Source organism: Phalacrocorax aristotelis, chromosome 11 (assembly GCF_949628215.1).
Source record: "Phalacrocorax aristotelis chromosome 11, bGulAri2.1, whole genome shotgun sequence".
NCBI lineage: Eukaryota > Metazoa > Chordata > Aves > Suliformes > Phalacrocoracidae > Phalacrocorax > Phalacrocorax aristotelis.
In genome coordinates, this window is record NC_134286.1 from 5,490,663 (window position 1) to 5,504,020 (window position 13,358).

Consider the following 13,358-nt stretch of genomic DNA (forward strand, 5'->3'; position numbering starts at 1 on the left):
CTTGGTCCACAGCTCCCCTCTCATTAAAGGCTGAGGACAGTGGCATTTGGCACACGTGTCAAAAAAGCTGCTCAGACTTTGGAAGCAAACTCCAAACTATCACTAGGTAAAGGCTACGAATTAATTTATACATTTTATTTGCCACCTTTTAACCAACTTCAGGTGAACAAGATGAATTAACGTATTTTGGCAGCCTGGAGATCTGGTAACCATCGTAAAATTAAAGAACTAAGTGGCAAAAAACTCTGCCAAATGGGGGGGAGGGGGGGAGTACCGAGTTATTTATAACACTCATTTCAACAGGCAGTTCCTACTACATTTAAGGCTGCAGAAATATTTCCAGTCTAATCTAATTGCTTGCAGTTTATGATCTCATTAAGTAGTCTCCACCTTTTGTACTGAAATCATCTTAGCTTTGTTTTTCCAATTGAGGACATACTTCTGGAAGTGTTGGACCAATTAGTCTGCTCTCTTGGAATTCAGAAACATGGGAAGATGTTAAAATTACACATAAAATGAAAAAGTATTTCATTTTAAGATTATTTAAAATAACGCTTTCAATATAATACCTTTTAAAACATAATGCAATTGTCATCACCTTTGACAGGAAGGATTCTACATTCGGTGAGCAGGTCTGCTGAGAAGTGACTATTCACTGGTTTACTCTATGATGCACTTCTGCAATCACACTGCTTTATTTTCCCTACACTTTTGACAGTGGTTTCAATCAGGTAAATAAAATAATTGCACAGTTTTTATTCTCATCAAGAGACTTTGCATGAGGTCTAAAAACTGTACATATGAAAATATATGTATTGCTTTTCCCATGTAATTAGAAGTTAAATTCCTTCTATAGATACTAATGATGACTTTACCAAGGTATTGGGGAAAGGATACAAATAAATAAGGTTTTCCTTCTTACTTATTCCTTCTTACTTCAAGGAATACCAAGTTTCATGGAAAGAACTTATTTCAGTATGTTATCACTGAATATAAAAGCATCCAGAAATGAGGACAGAACTAGATTTAAGTTGATATACAGTCATAGCCAGACTATTTGCAATTATTTCTGACAGAACAGCCCAAACATTTGAACTTAGTGCTTTCTCCATTTGATTTCTTTTGAGAACATCAATAAAATCAAACAGGCATTCTAATATATCAAAGGTTTATGAAAATCACGAGCATGGTAAATAGAGTGAAACATTTGTTCAAGACATTACCAAACTTGTGGTCCAGAACAATAGTAGAAGTTTGCACACGATAATGTTCTAGGACACCTAACATAGAATGACAGCTTTGTTAGCTTTCACGATTTGCCTCACCCTATGAGCTGCACCTGCAGAAAGCTGTGCTGCTCACTGACAAAGTTTCTAGCATGCAGCTGCTGGGAGAAGCATTAAAATTTGCAACTTAAAGAAACTCATAATATAAAAAGTCTAAAGTCAATAGGGATATACTGAACTATCACAACCACAAAAGCTGTGCAAGCACTCAAGTTTCAGAAAAATATGCCACATGTTACAGAATTAGGAACATTAGTACAGAATGAGAAATAGTGGCTGACATAACATGCACTGCTAGAGAAATGACGAGCTTTGTAAAAATTATTACAATTCACACACACAGAAGGCAGGAGCAAGGCCAGACCTTTACTTTGTTATTTTAGTCCCCTTGTGCTCCACAATTAAGCTTTAATAGCCATGTGATAATTTTAGCAGTTTTGAATAGACTGCTGTTGCTATTTTTACAAGTACCACCATTAGCCTGTTAGAAGTGTTAGTATGTAAAATGCATTTTTACCCCTACTACTTAGGGTTGCCTCTTAAAATTACTTGATGAATACGAAACAATTAACATTAGAAACCAACTTCTACTGGTGTTTTGGGAATTCTTGCATTACATTTGATCACTTATGGATATAAAGCTAAATACAAACAAAAGGAACATAATAGCTACCAATGTTGAACTCCTCCTGGGAGGAGAAGGGCAATACAGAAATGGGTATTAAATCCAGGAGAAAAAATTTTCTTTGCCTAAAGAACATATCACACCTTGAGATATCTGGGAGGAAGCCTCAATTCCAACAAATTTTTATTAGTTAACGAATATTAACACAAAACATTATCAGCTCAGAAGCAAAGATGATAGAATATCAAAGATGGGCCATTTGGGATTGTTTATGTTTGGTTGATTATTTAATACTGTTTTTAGAATGTTTACTGTGACATTTTTTCCTTGTGCTGAAAGGCTGAACAGCCTTTTCTGCCCTACAATCTGTTCAATTGTTTCAGTCTACTGGCAAATGTTCCCCACTCCCCCCGCCCTGCCTCTCCTTCCTGCTTCATTTCCAGCATCGGACGTTACACATCACGTAGTAGTAGTCCCCTCCTACTAAGACTTGAAACTCTGTACATTCCATTTTATTGTTGTTTATCATTACTTTTCCTCCACATCTGCTTAAGATTCCTGGACTTTCTATGAGACAGGGCTTTATGCTGCTGTCACTGTGACAAGCAAAGGATCTTCCTTCACCTCTAAGTACTCACAAATAAAAATGAAAATAGCTCATAAGCCGGTGTACAAAACAGCACTTTCTCAAGGGATGATGTTCTGCCACATACCTTAATTGGTTATGGTGGCCCATATTAGAAGGGTGCCACATCCGTGGCAGCATGACTACCAGCCATTCCCTCAAGCCAGTATTTCTCATGGACAGGTTGTCAGTTCTCATGACAGTTCAACAAAGAACAGGACTGAAACTGAGACTGCAGTTAAAAATCGCCATTTAGACTGTACCTATCATTCTAGTCTCAGCAGCAGCTGAGAAGCGTATCATGTTCAAATATTTAGAATATTCTACGCCATTACTTCACCAACACTGTTGTAAGGGGCCTCAGGCTAGAATGCACTCAAGGAAATAATCTTCACAAGCATGATCGGGGGACATCCTGGAGGAATGCAAACAACCCAGCAGCAGGCACCAGTGGAACCCAAGACTAAAGGAACTAAGGACATCTCCATCTAGGTAAGAATCAGAACACCAGTTGGAACCAATACACCTTGCAACACACTGACAAGCTTACTCGGGCCAACTCACGACTGTATGTGGAAGAACAGAAAGGACAAAAAAAACACCCCTTCAACAAACCACTACGGACTACTGGAGACCACCTGATACCTCTTCAGGGGCTCCTAAGGGACTTAAGATGCACAGGTAATTAAGAAGCAAGTATTATAAATAGTTCCAGGAAATAGAATGAATCTGTATAACTATTCCAGGAAGTCTAATGCATATGTATATAACTGAGCAATATAAGCTCTGTCTATCACAACTTGCACGTTAGCAGGAATTATCCCCATGCATCCTGTGCTGTAATAAAGAATACCTACTTCTTAATACCACATTGGTGTTAAGGAGTTTTATACCTGATTTTGGTGACAACACCACAAGTTGAAGTTAAACAGATACACATTTCAAGAGATTCAACAAATATGAAATATATTGTGCCCAAAAGCACGCCTTTTACTAAATCATATGTACCTGGTTTTGCTTCAGAAGTGTCCAACAAATTCAAGGACCACCACAATCTTAAAATAATCACCAGCCACCCACTAAGATATATGAAGCCATACATCTACATGTTCTACAAGCTACTATATCAGCAATACAGGTAGTGTACCAGCAGCACTGTATTTTTCCAAGATTTAGGGGTTTATGAACAGGAACACCGTTTTACAGATTTTAAATGAAACCTCTGACCATCTCTCCTATATACACTTAATTTTTCTTTAACATCTTCCTTCCCTTCCTTCCCTGTATGGAGTAACGCTATTTCTGCCAACTCTACTTTTGCCCTTTGTGATATAATTAATATCTACTAACTAACTTCCTTTGCTTTTCAGGTACCTTTCCAGCTCAAGAGATCTGGATTTCATTGGTCCTATCCTGCCTTTGGGCAAACAGTTTCAACACTTAGCAGTGTAGTACAGGTTTCCTCTGTCCAAGCACCAGCCTTGACAAGTTTTGTTCTGAGCTGCCATGACAGTTCTAATGTACAATTTCATACCAGGGCAGGGGCTTGAACAGTTCGGTCCACCAGCTAGAAGCCTGGATCCTCACTAAAGTGTTCTTTGTCCAAAGACTTCAGTTTGGAGTTTAGCCAGAACAAAAATTGATCCTGTTTATAGTCATGCTGCTAACAGTGGTATTAGTCACTTCTCTCAACAGAGCCTTCTGCAAGCCACAGCATACTATTAGACCAAAATACTTCTTATTCCCTGAGAACCTGCCTCTATGTTGTATTTCCTTCTACTTACTGTGGGTTATTAGAAACAAAAATTTTTATCTCAAGTCATTCATCATAGCACAGGGTTATGCCCTTAATTTGTTGCTTCTTCTAGCCACTCTACTTAAGGATGCTATTCACACGATACAATAATTATTTTCTTCTTTTCACGCATGCTGGTAGTGTTTGCTACTTTCCACGACCTATTCTGAATTCAAAATTACACCAGGAATCCCTGCCTGTATTTCTACTGATAGCATTTGAAGACATGGAAGCTTTTGACTGTCAAAATGCACGCAGTAAGTTACTGGATTCTACACATTAAATAAAGCAAAGCTTTGTCTTTTATGTGATGCACAGTGAGTGTTTCCATGAACCGAGCACTGCTGGAGAAACATACCTTCATTTTTGACTGACTCTAAACAACATGTCAAGTGCTCATCTCTGTAGTTTAAATATGCACTTTTCAAAAGAATGATCAATAACACAACCGCAAAAGTAGAAATCCATTCCTGCTGAGACACTACCCAGAATTTCGGGTTAATCACAACAATAGCAACTGTACTAGAACAGTATTTGTTAGTCAGGGAGTCACAAGTCAGTGATAGTCTCATAACTAGTGTACAGAAATACTAATAACACACATACTTTTAGGAAAAATGTTTAAACACTTCCTGCTTGAGTGGCATGAGAATAATGTTTGCTGTTCTGAAATACAGCCCGTGCCCTGATATATCAAAAAGATCATTTGGCTCAGTCTCTATTTCTGAAGAACACCTAATATTAGGACAAAGTGATACAGAAGCAGTAGACTACTGCTGAGTTTTCTAAGATCATTTTCCTCAGGTATGGGATGTCAGGAACCCTTCAGGAATTCTCCAGAGGAAAGATGAGGTTTCAAGCATGAGTGATATGGCTAACAGATTTACTTTAGTTGAAAAAAAAAAATAATAATCCCATTAGTCAAACTGTTAACAAAGGAAAACAAACCTTCAGGGTTTGGTTTGGTTTGTTTAAAAGCTGTTCTGTTATCAAGTTTTTCTACTTAACAGACAGCAAATGCCTGCAGTGTTATGTAAGGGAAACTGTTCTGCAAAAAGGCACCAGGTTGTCATCAATGCAATTGGCAGGGAAGTTTGACAGACTGAACTCCTTCCTTGAAGTTATATTAATCATGCATACTATAACACGCAACTGGGTTTTTCAGGACTTCAAGTGTGTTCACAGCATTACACACACTTTGCTGACTTTCTAACACTTAGCTGATTGGCAAGAATGTTCAAGGAAGTCTTGAATTACTAGCAAGTGTTTCTGAAAAGAAAATTTCTAATTTGCACCTGCACCACAATCCTGATAGTAGGAGTTATGCTCATCCTGGGAAGGAACATAAGCATACCAGCCCGTCACCAGAACCGCTAATCAAAAACAGCTATTGTTAACTAATTACAAGAGTAACAAACTATCATCTAGAAAGGCAGAAGCAAAGATTGTTTAACATGTAACAATTGTTGATATGTTTTCACCGACAGTTTACAAATTAAAAAGCAAGCTAGCCAAAAGCTACCTAACACAATTTAGAACTTGTTTCAATCATTTATTCAGCTATGAGCCAGTTTAAGGCTTTGTTAATTAACGATACATCCAATATATGCCACAGTTGTCATCTTCCAAGTGTTCGTACTGCTAAGGAAGGAGGCTGTTAAGTATGCCAAGTCTGAATAAAAAGCTTGTATTATAGCTGTTGACTAATTACAGAAACAGAACTTCTACACAACTATTATTATTCCCGTACTGACATACATCACAGCATTTTATGAAAAATCTCCCTCCAGTACAACAGCAACAACTATAAACATTTTTGCTTATCTAGGGAACACAGGCTAGAAGGAAGTTTCTTATGGAATGGAAACATTAATCCATTATTATAGTTTTATTAAATAGTTCTTGCTTAAATCCAGCTTGGATATGTCAACATGAGCTCCAGATCCATTCTTTCCAGGGGTTTTCTGTATATAAACCTCCCCATTATCCCCTTGGACACTCCCAACTCACAGAAAAACTCTGAAACAAGATTCACTGCAGCTTAACTAAAGCTGGACATGAAAGGTTACAAGGGGGAAAAAAAACCCTAATTTAAGTTTCCAGAACCTACTGTAACACTCTCCAATCCCAAATGAAGCATCACAGCTGTACAAGTAAAGCAACTCCTGCTGGACTGCACAAGATCCTGGAACCATCAGTGCAGATGACAGAACAGAATGGCTGTTCTTCATACTATCCTCAGGGACATCTCTCCCTGAAAAGGAAAGGTATACACTCATGTACTTCTGCACAGCTCTAAAAGGATCGAGTCAGCTGTACCTGCCAAAGGAAACAATGGGTTTTCTCCCAGATTTTCCAGAGTTTATTAGTTCTAGGATTTTTAATTTTTTTTTCCACACTGCAGATGGACGATGTTGTAATTAGCTATGACAGGCAGAGTAGAAAGGTCAGACAGACTGCTCAGGGGAAGGCAGACTTCTGGAGAAAGAGAGAGCGATTAAAAAACAGGGGGAAGTAACAGTGCACCCAGTGAGATCTTCTAAGGCACCCAACTGATCTTGGAATGTGAATCCATTTTATTTCCCACTAAAAGTAATGGAAATAACCTCTCTATTCCATAACTTCTACAACAATAAAACTCACTTTTACAAAAATAAGCTCAAAAAGCCTTGATTGTTTTAAGAAAAAAAAAAAAAAAAAAAAAGAATGTGAGCCCGTTTTAGATTATTTTCTCTCTTCAAAGTTCAATCCAGAAAACTGAAAAGGTAGTCCAAATGGACACAGAATGAGAAAATTTCACTGAAGCACATACCCGTTCACAGAAGCTGATAAGATAGAGCTATGACCAAACACTCTGCTACTGCTTTTCTTTATGCTATTCCTCTGCTTTTTTCTGTTTGAGAGTAGGTGCATTTTTAGGTTGAGAAAAATGACACCACCTGTTTTTGTATTTCTGTGCAATAAAAACTACAAAAGCAATGCATGAAAGTATGGTAGAAAGTAAAAAAGTTAATGTTATTAAAATTTAAGATGAAAACCACAAGCAATTAAAATTAAAGCAACTAACATATAAATTACCAGTGTTTTATAATAAACTTTCTACTAGGGAGTTTTACATTGGCACCACTTAATCCAATCAATACATTCTTACACCATTAAAATGAATTTTCAAAGACAGTAGATAGTCACTATATATATGTATACTACTACTACTACATCCCACTGAACACAAAAGCCTAAACAAGATACAAAGGAAAGTTGTTCATTTTCCTTTGAATTCACCTCTCTACTGGTCAAAGGCATTTCCTAGTCACCACAGGCACTGCTCTCTGTAACAGGACTGGACTGAGGAGTTCTAATCTCACTCTACAGCAGTTCCTATAAATAAGGGATTTCTAGAGGAGCAACAGGAACCCAGATGTTCCACCTGATATACAAGGCGATTAAGTTGTTAGCGTGAGATGTACTGTTTCTCCTTCAGTGACCAAGCATTTTCAAACTGGAGCAATACTAACAGCTTGGGGAAGATCTGTTAGAACATCTAAAACCAAGGGACTTGGTAATACTATCCTGGGACATTACAAAGGAGGCAACCCAATAGTTTCTCATATTTTTAGAGGAACACCATAAATACTCAACCCTCGAACCAGAGCCACTACATCAGAATTAGTCATGTTGCGAATCTCTTTCCTTTTGATTTGTGTTCAAGAACTAAAGTGTTTTAACTTACTTCAAAGTTTACTTTTGAAGAAACATTTATGACACTGCTCTTCTGATACTAAGTTGGTAATCCAACTTGGTATTTCAAAGTAACTTGGTAAGACTTGGTAATTCAAAGACTTGGTAATTCAAAGTAACTATCTTACATACAGAATCTGTGCTTGCAACATGCACACAGAGCAGACGTATCTCAGACTTCTGGATTCCTAAGCCCTGCGGAAATCAGTGCATTTAATACAGAAGTCCCATTGTTACTTTTGTATGGAAGCTGCCAAAAGGTAACAAAAGCTGTACTGAAAGATCTTGCATCGTTGTTATTGCAGATTAGATTTCAGAGGTTAACATAACCTTATAATCACCTCTGCATTCATAAGCACCCTCAAAGAAAATAAAACACAACATTTCATTTCAAATGACAAAATAAGTCTGAAGTTTTTCATGTTCTTGTGCTCGAAGTCAAGGGTAAACCTATATTCTCACTTCATGGGCAATGGATCATCCTCTTACATTTCTGTAATTGTACTTACAGAATCTGTGAGTTTCTGTTTCTTCAGTCTATACATTTTTAATCATTCACTTCAAAGACCAAAAGTCACCCTTCCCAGTACTACCATTAAATAGCTACAGGGGGCTTAGGTAACATTTAGGACTATAATGAAATTGGGGGGGGGGGGGGCGGGGAAGTAAAGTCAATAGGAAATACATGCACAAGATAAAACAATGCTGTTAGCTACACCTAATTGTAGTTTTGGTGACCTGTAGAAAGTTATCAACATATTAAGCAACCATCCCCTTTAATTGAATTTTGTATTGCATGACTCCTCTAATCTCTACTGAGTAATTAACTGATCAGTTGCATTGCAACACCCAAAGAAATACCTACATTTTAATGCAAAACTCATTTGAGCCTCCAATGGGCAGACATGAACATACGAACCAAGCATGACTACGTGGGAGGGGAGAGTCAGTATTGAAGAGACTAATCAGTTCTGCTATATGGCTATATCATATTCAAATTAAGATTTTGATTAACATTATTATATATGTTAATTATGTATATTATGTATCCATGTGTATTACATATATAAAACATGTATCTATCATGCACACAATATATACATGCACATATAATGCATGTAATATTTATATAATACATATACACATATATTGCATATATATATAATATATATAAGAATTTATTTAAATTTCACTGAGTCAATACATCTTTTTCATGAAGTCTGCATACAGTCTCAACTGTAAAATACAAAATTTTTGTAGGTCTATTGAAAAAAATTAGTATTAAATTCAGAATTAATTGAAGTCCTAAGGCCTTACGTTCCCTCTTAGGTACAGGGTGTGAAGCACCTACCAAGGGTTTGAAGGGAAAAACAAACATAAAACACCACACAAAACCAGAGACATCACGGTTCCCCAAAATTAAAGATACAAAGAAAAAAAATTTTTGACTTCAGACTAAACATTCCCCATCCTCCCTCATTCATTTACAATGTGTTTTGGAAACATACGTTCAACATAGGTTTTTTTTTCCCCCTTTCATTTTAAGTCAGGAAAAAATTAAGAACAATGTTTGAAAATAAAAGGAGCAGTTTAAGATTTTTTTAAAAAATGGTAAGAAATTAATCTACACTGGTTTATGCATCAGATCACACAACACTTGTGGATGTCTAAGCTTCCATTCCATTTTCTGGAAATTCCCTGTTTTACCCCAGAAAAGTCTCCTTAGTCTCTGCTATTGGAACTGTTGTACTTTGTAAAAAAACCAAAATCTATCTGAAATAAGGAGTAAATACTGGACAACCTTCTACGCAAGGGTCTTCAAAGGCAGTCTGAGATGGTGTTCCTACTCATATACTTTTTTGTTAGACAGCCTAAAGATTAGCAGTCTCGTCTACCCAATTAGTATCGAAACTTAATTAACTGAATTCTGCCACCCTTCAAAGCAATCACCCAGCTTAAAGCTTTCCAAGGTGGGTTATCTTCAGTTCTTCTCAGAACTGTGCTACTTGATATGAAATACATAAATATTCATTGATCCAGAGTGACTAGAAAATTTTTTTAGGATTGCTTGTTAAAATGCTTGTCCAGTCCCTTTCAATCCCAGTCTGATCAACTAATGTCTAATTTCTGCTAATGAATAACTAAACAGTTAATGCTCAAGTATATTAAAATGGGAAACAACCAAAGTGAGGGCAAAATACCCCAGGCAGACAGCACTGCATGGATATCGTATATTCTACCGATAGCAAGAGACTGAGGTTTTCTGCAATTAGAGAAAAGCCACAGAAACCTAATTAAGGTATCTGAAACATATTTGATCTAAATCTGTTTACCTAAAACTGTCTTTTGGGTGGTCTAATTAGTAATACTTTATATTCCTAGTTGTTGTAGATGACACTGTGAACTGATTCCGAGGACCTTACAGAGCCATTCCCTGAGTAGCATCTCATTCTTGAAAAAGCAGAGGTGAAGTGCATCAGATAATATCAGCTCTAAAACATACATAAGTAATATTAAATCTTTAAATATTAATTCCCCTTCTGCTCTCAAATTCTTATTTTAAGATGGCTTTGCTCTCATAACTTTAGATAAGCCAATTCACAATATTTTTTTTTTTAAAGACCAGAACAAATGCAGTTTTACTCTGAAAGTAATGGCTAGGTCTCCAGAAATGCATGTTTCCATTTTCTTCACAACCTTATTTCCACTAGGAATAGCTTAGTATTTCTTTATGGATCCCTGTAAGGGGGGGAAAGTAATAAAAACCTCTAAATGCTGATTCATTTGGAGAAATAGCCTCATATGGCTCTCATGGGATCACAAGGAGACAGTACAGATTAAGTAAACCTCTACCAACACAGCTGAACCGTTTGCTGCCCATTCTCTCTAGACCACAAATGTCTGCAGATTTATTCAGTTTGTGTCAAACTGACACCAGATCTGGCTATCTGTACTACTATTTCCAGCCTTTTTTTCCCCCATCTTTGCCTCCCAGTCTTTTATATTCCATGTATTTACCTTCTTATATTCTTCTGTTGCTATGACAGCATGAAAACACCACCATTGCCACAAATTAATATCTGAAGACACCAAAACCAGTGTTTGTCATTTCTTAATAACTGTGGCCCCTCAGTTATTATTCCTAAGGAAGATGCAAACACCCTATTGTGATCTTCTATTTTTGTTTCCTTTGCCAAAGCACGTGCTTTTTAGTTGCAAATATTCTGAACCTATAGATTAGTGCATTTGTATGACAACAATTATCTCAGCTTTTAATAGGAACACTAAGCTCTTCACCAGTACTCAGAGGAGCATATGACTCAGTATCAGACTGTGCCCCACTAAAAGAAGTATTCTACTTCACAGATAAGTCAAGTGAGAGAGAAGTTAACACTGACCTAGACTAGCTTTCCACTCTACCTACTAAAAAATAGTCTCTGTATTTAACACCAACATGGCAATTTTTTTTTTAAAGCAAACTTCAAAATTACCTATAAATAAGCGACACAGGTGAGTAAGAAAATAGGGACTTTTAAGAACAAAATTCACCCTCATTATAACTGTGACCAGAAAATTCACAAGTAGTGAGGTTTTCCAACAGCTGAGTTTAGAAGTGTACTTTATAATTCAGGCTCTTTTGCTCAACAGGCTTGCTTTCTCTCATTTGTTTGCTTGCAGATTTGCCAACTCTTATGTGCTTTTTTATTAATAAGCTGCACCCAGCATCAACACCCAGCATGTCTCTTCTGCTTTGCTTTTAATCGCCTTTCCCATTAAATTAACTAATGAAGATACAAAACATCACCAAGTAACCAAGGATCTGGAAATAAACTGCATTCTTCTAGCAATCTGAAAATTTAACAAGAGACTGAAAAGCAGTGGATAAGATGAAATTAATGAGACTATCAGCAGGCTAGATCCTGTACTGCCTTCGTTTGTCTTCCTAAGGCTGAAGCCTCAGTGAATGTAAGTAGACCCAACTTGCGATACCAAGAACACAGTGAATGGTGTTACATTCTTTACAGAAGACAGAGGCGTTCTTGCTATTATCACTAAAACGCTGTAGCACCCCCACAGTTAATTATTTCATACAGGTACAAATCTGTTGGCCACTGGAAAGGAAAAAACAGGTAACAGTATTTGTTTGACTTCAGTTATGTAAGTGGTTTTCTGATTGGGTCAGTACACAAAAACTAGATCAGAATCACAGAATCACAGGTTGGAAGGGACCTGAGGGATCATGTAGTCCAACCTTTCTGGGAAGAGCACAGTCTAAATAAAATGGCCCAGCACCCTGTCCAGACGACTCTTGAAGGTGTCCAACGAGGCCGAGTCAACCCCTTCCCTGGGGAGATTATTCCAACGGTGACTGTCCTCAATGTGAAAAATTTCCCTCTCGTGTCCAATCGGAATCTCCCCAAGAGCAATTTGTGTCCGTTCCCCCTTGTCCTCTCCATGGGACTCCTTGTAAAAAGGGAGCCTCCATCTTCTTTGTAACTACCCCTTAAGTACTGGTACACAGTGATGAGATCCCCTCTGAGCCTCCTTTTCTCAAGGCTGAATCACACCCATTGCTCAGCCTGCTTTACTACATTGATCATGTGTAGCAACTTCTGTTACTAAAGAGAACCTGAAATGTAGTGTTCATGAGGAGAATTACCAAAATTTTTATAAAATGTTTCAGAAAATGAAATAACTCTTGGAAATAATTAGTTTCGTTTCTCACATTTCAAGTGTTTAACTACAGCAAGTTTTTTTACCATCAAGTTTTTACAAAAAAAGAATACAATGTAATACAGGTAAAATAGTAAGAATTTTTCAGAAGTAGCATGATCTTTATTTTTCCTATTCTTTCTTCAGCTAGATAAGATACTCCAGCACTTAAAGAATAATAATAAAAAAACCACCATGGATATGACAAAGACAACTATGAATTAATAATGAGGTGTCTAAAATGACTTAACCTGAATCCTGTTTTCAAAGGTGTTTTATACTTAAAACAGTTTGAGCACTACTGAGCACCATTAAGATTATGGTTCCTCATGTTATGTCTGTACTAAGAATTCCACATCAATATAACAACATCCTTTACTGCCCAGACTGTCTTGTACTGGTATAGGATGGTCAGTGCATTTCCTACGCAAACAAAATCCCTCACTGAAACTGCACTGCTGATTCCATAACTCCATTTATCAGAGCATCAAAAGTCACATTTTTTGATGACAGGAGTTCTGTAATAAGCCTACTGAGAAAACCAAGAACAGTAACTATACATAGCACAGACCTGAT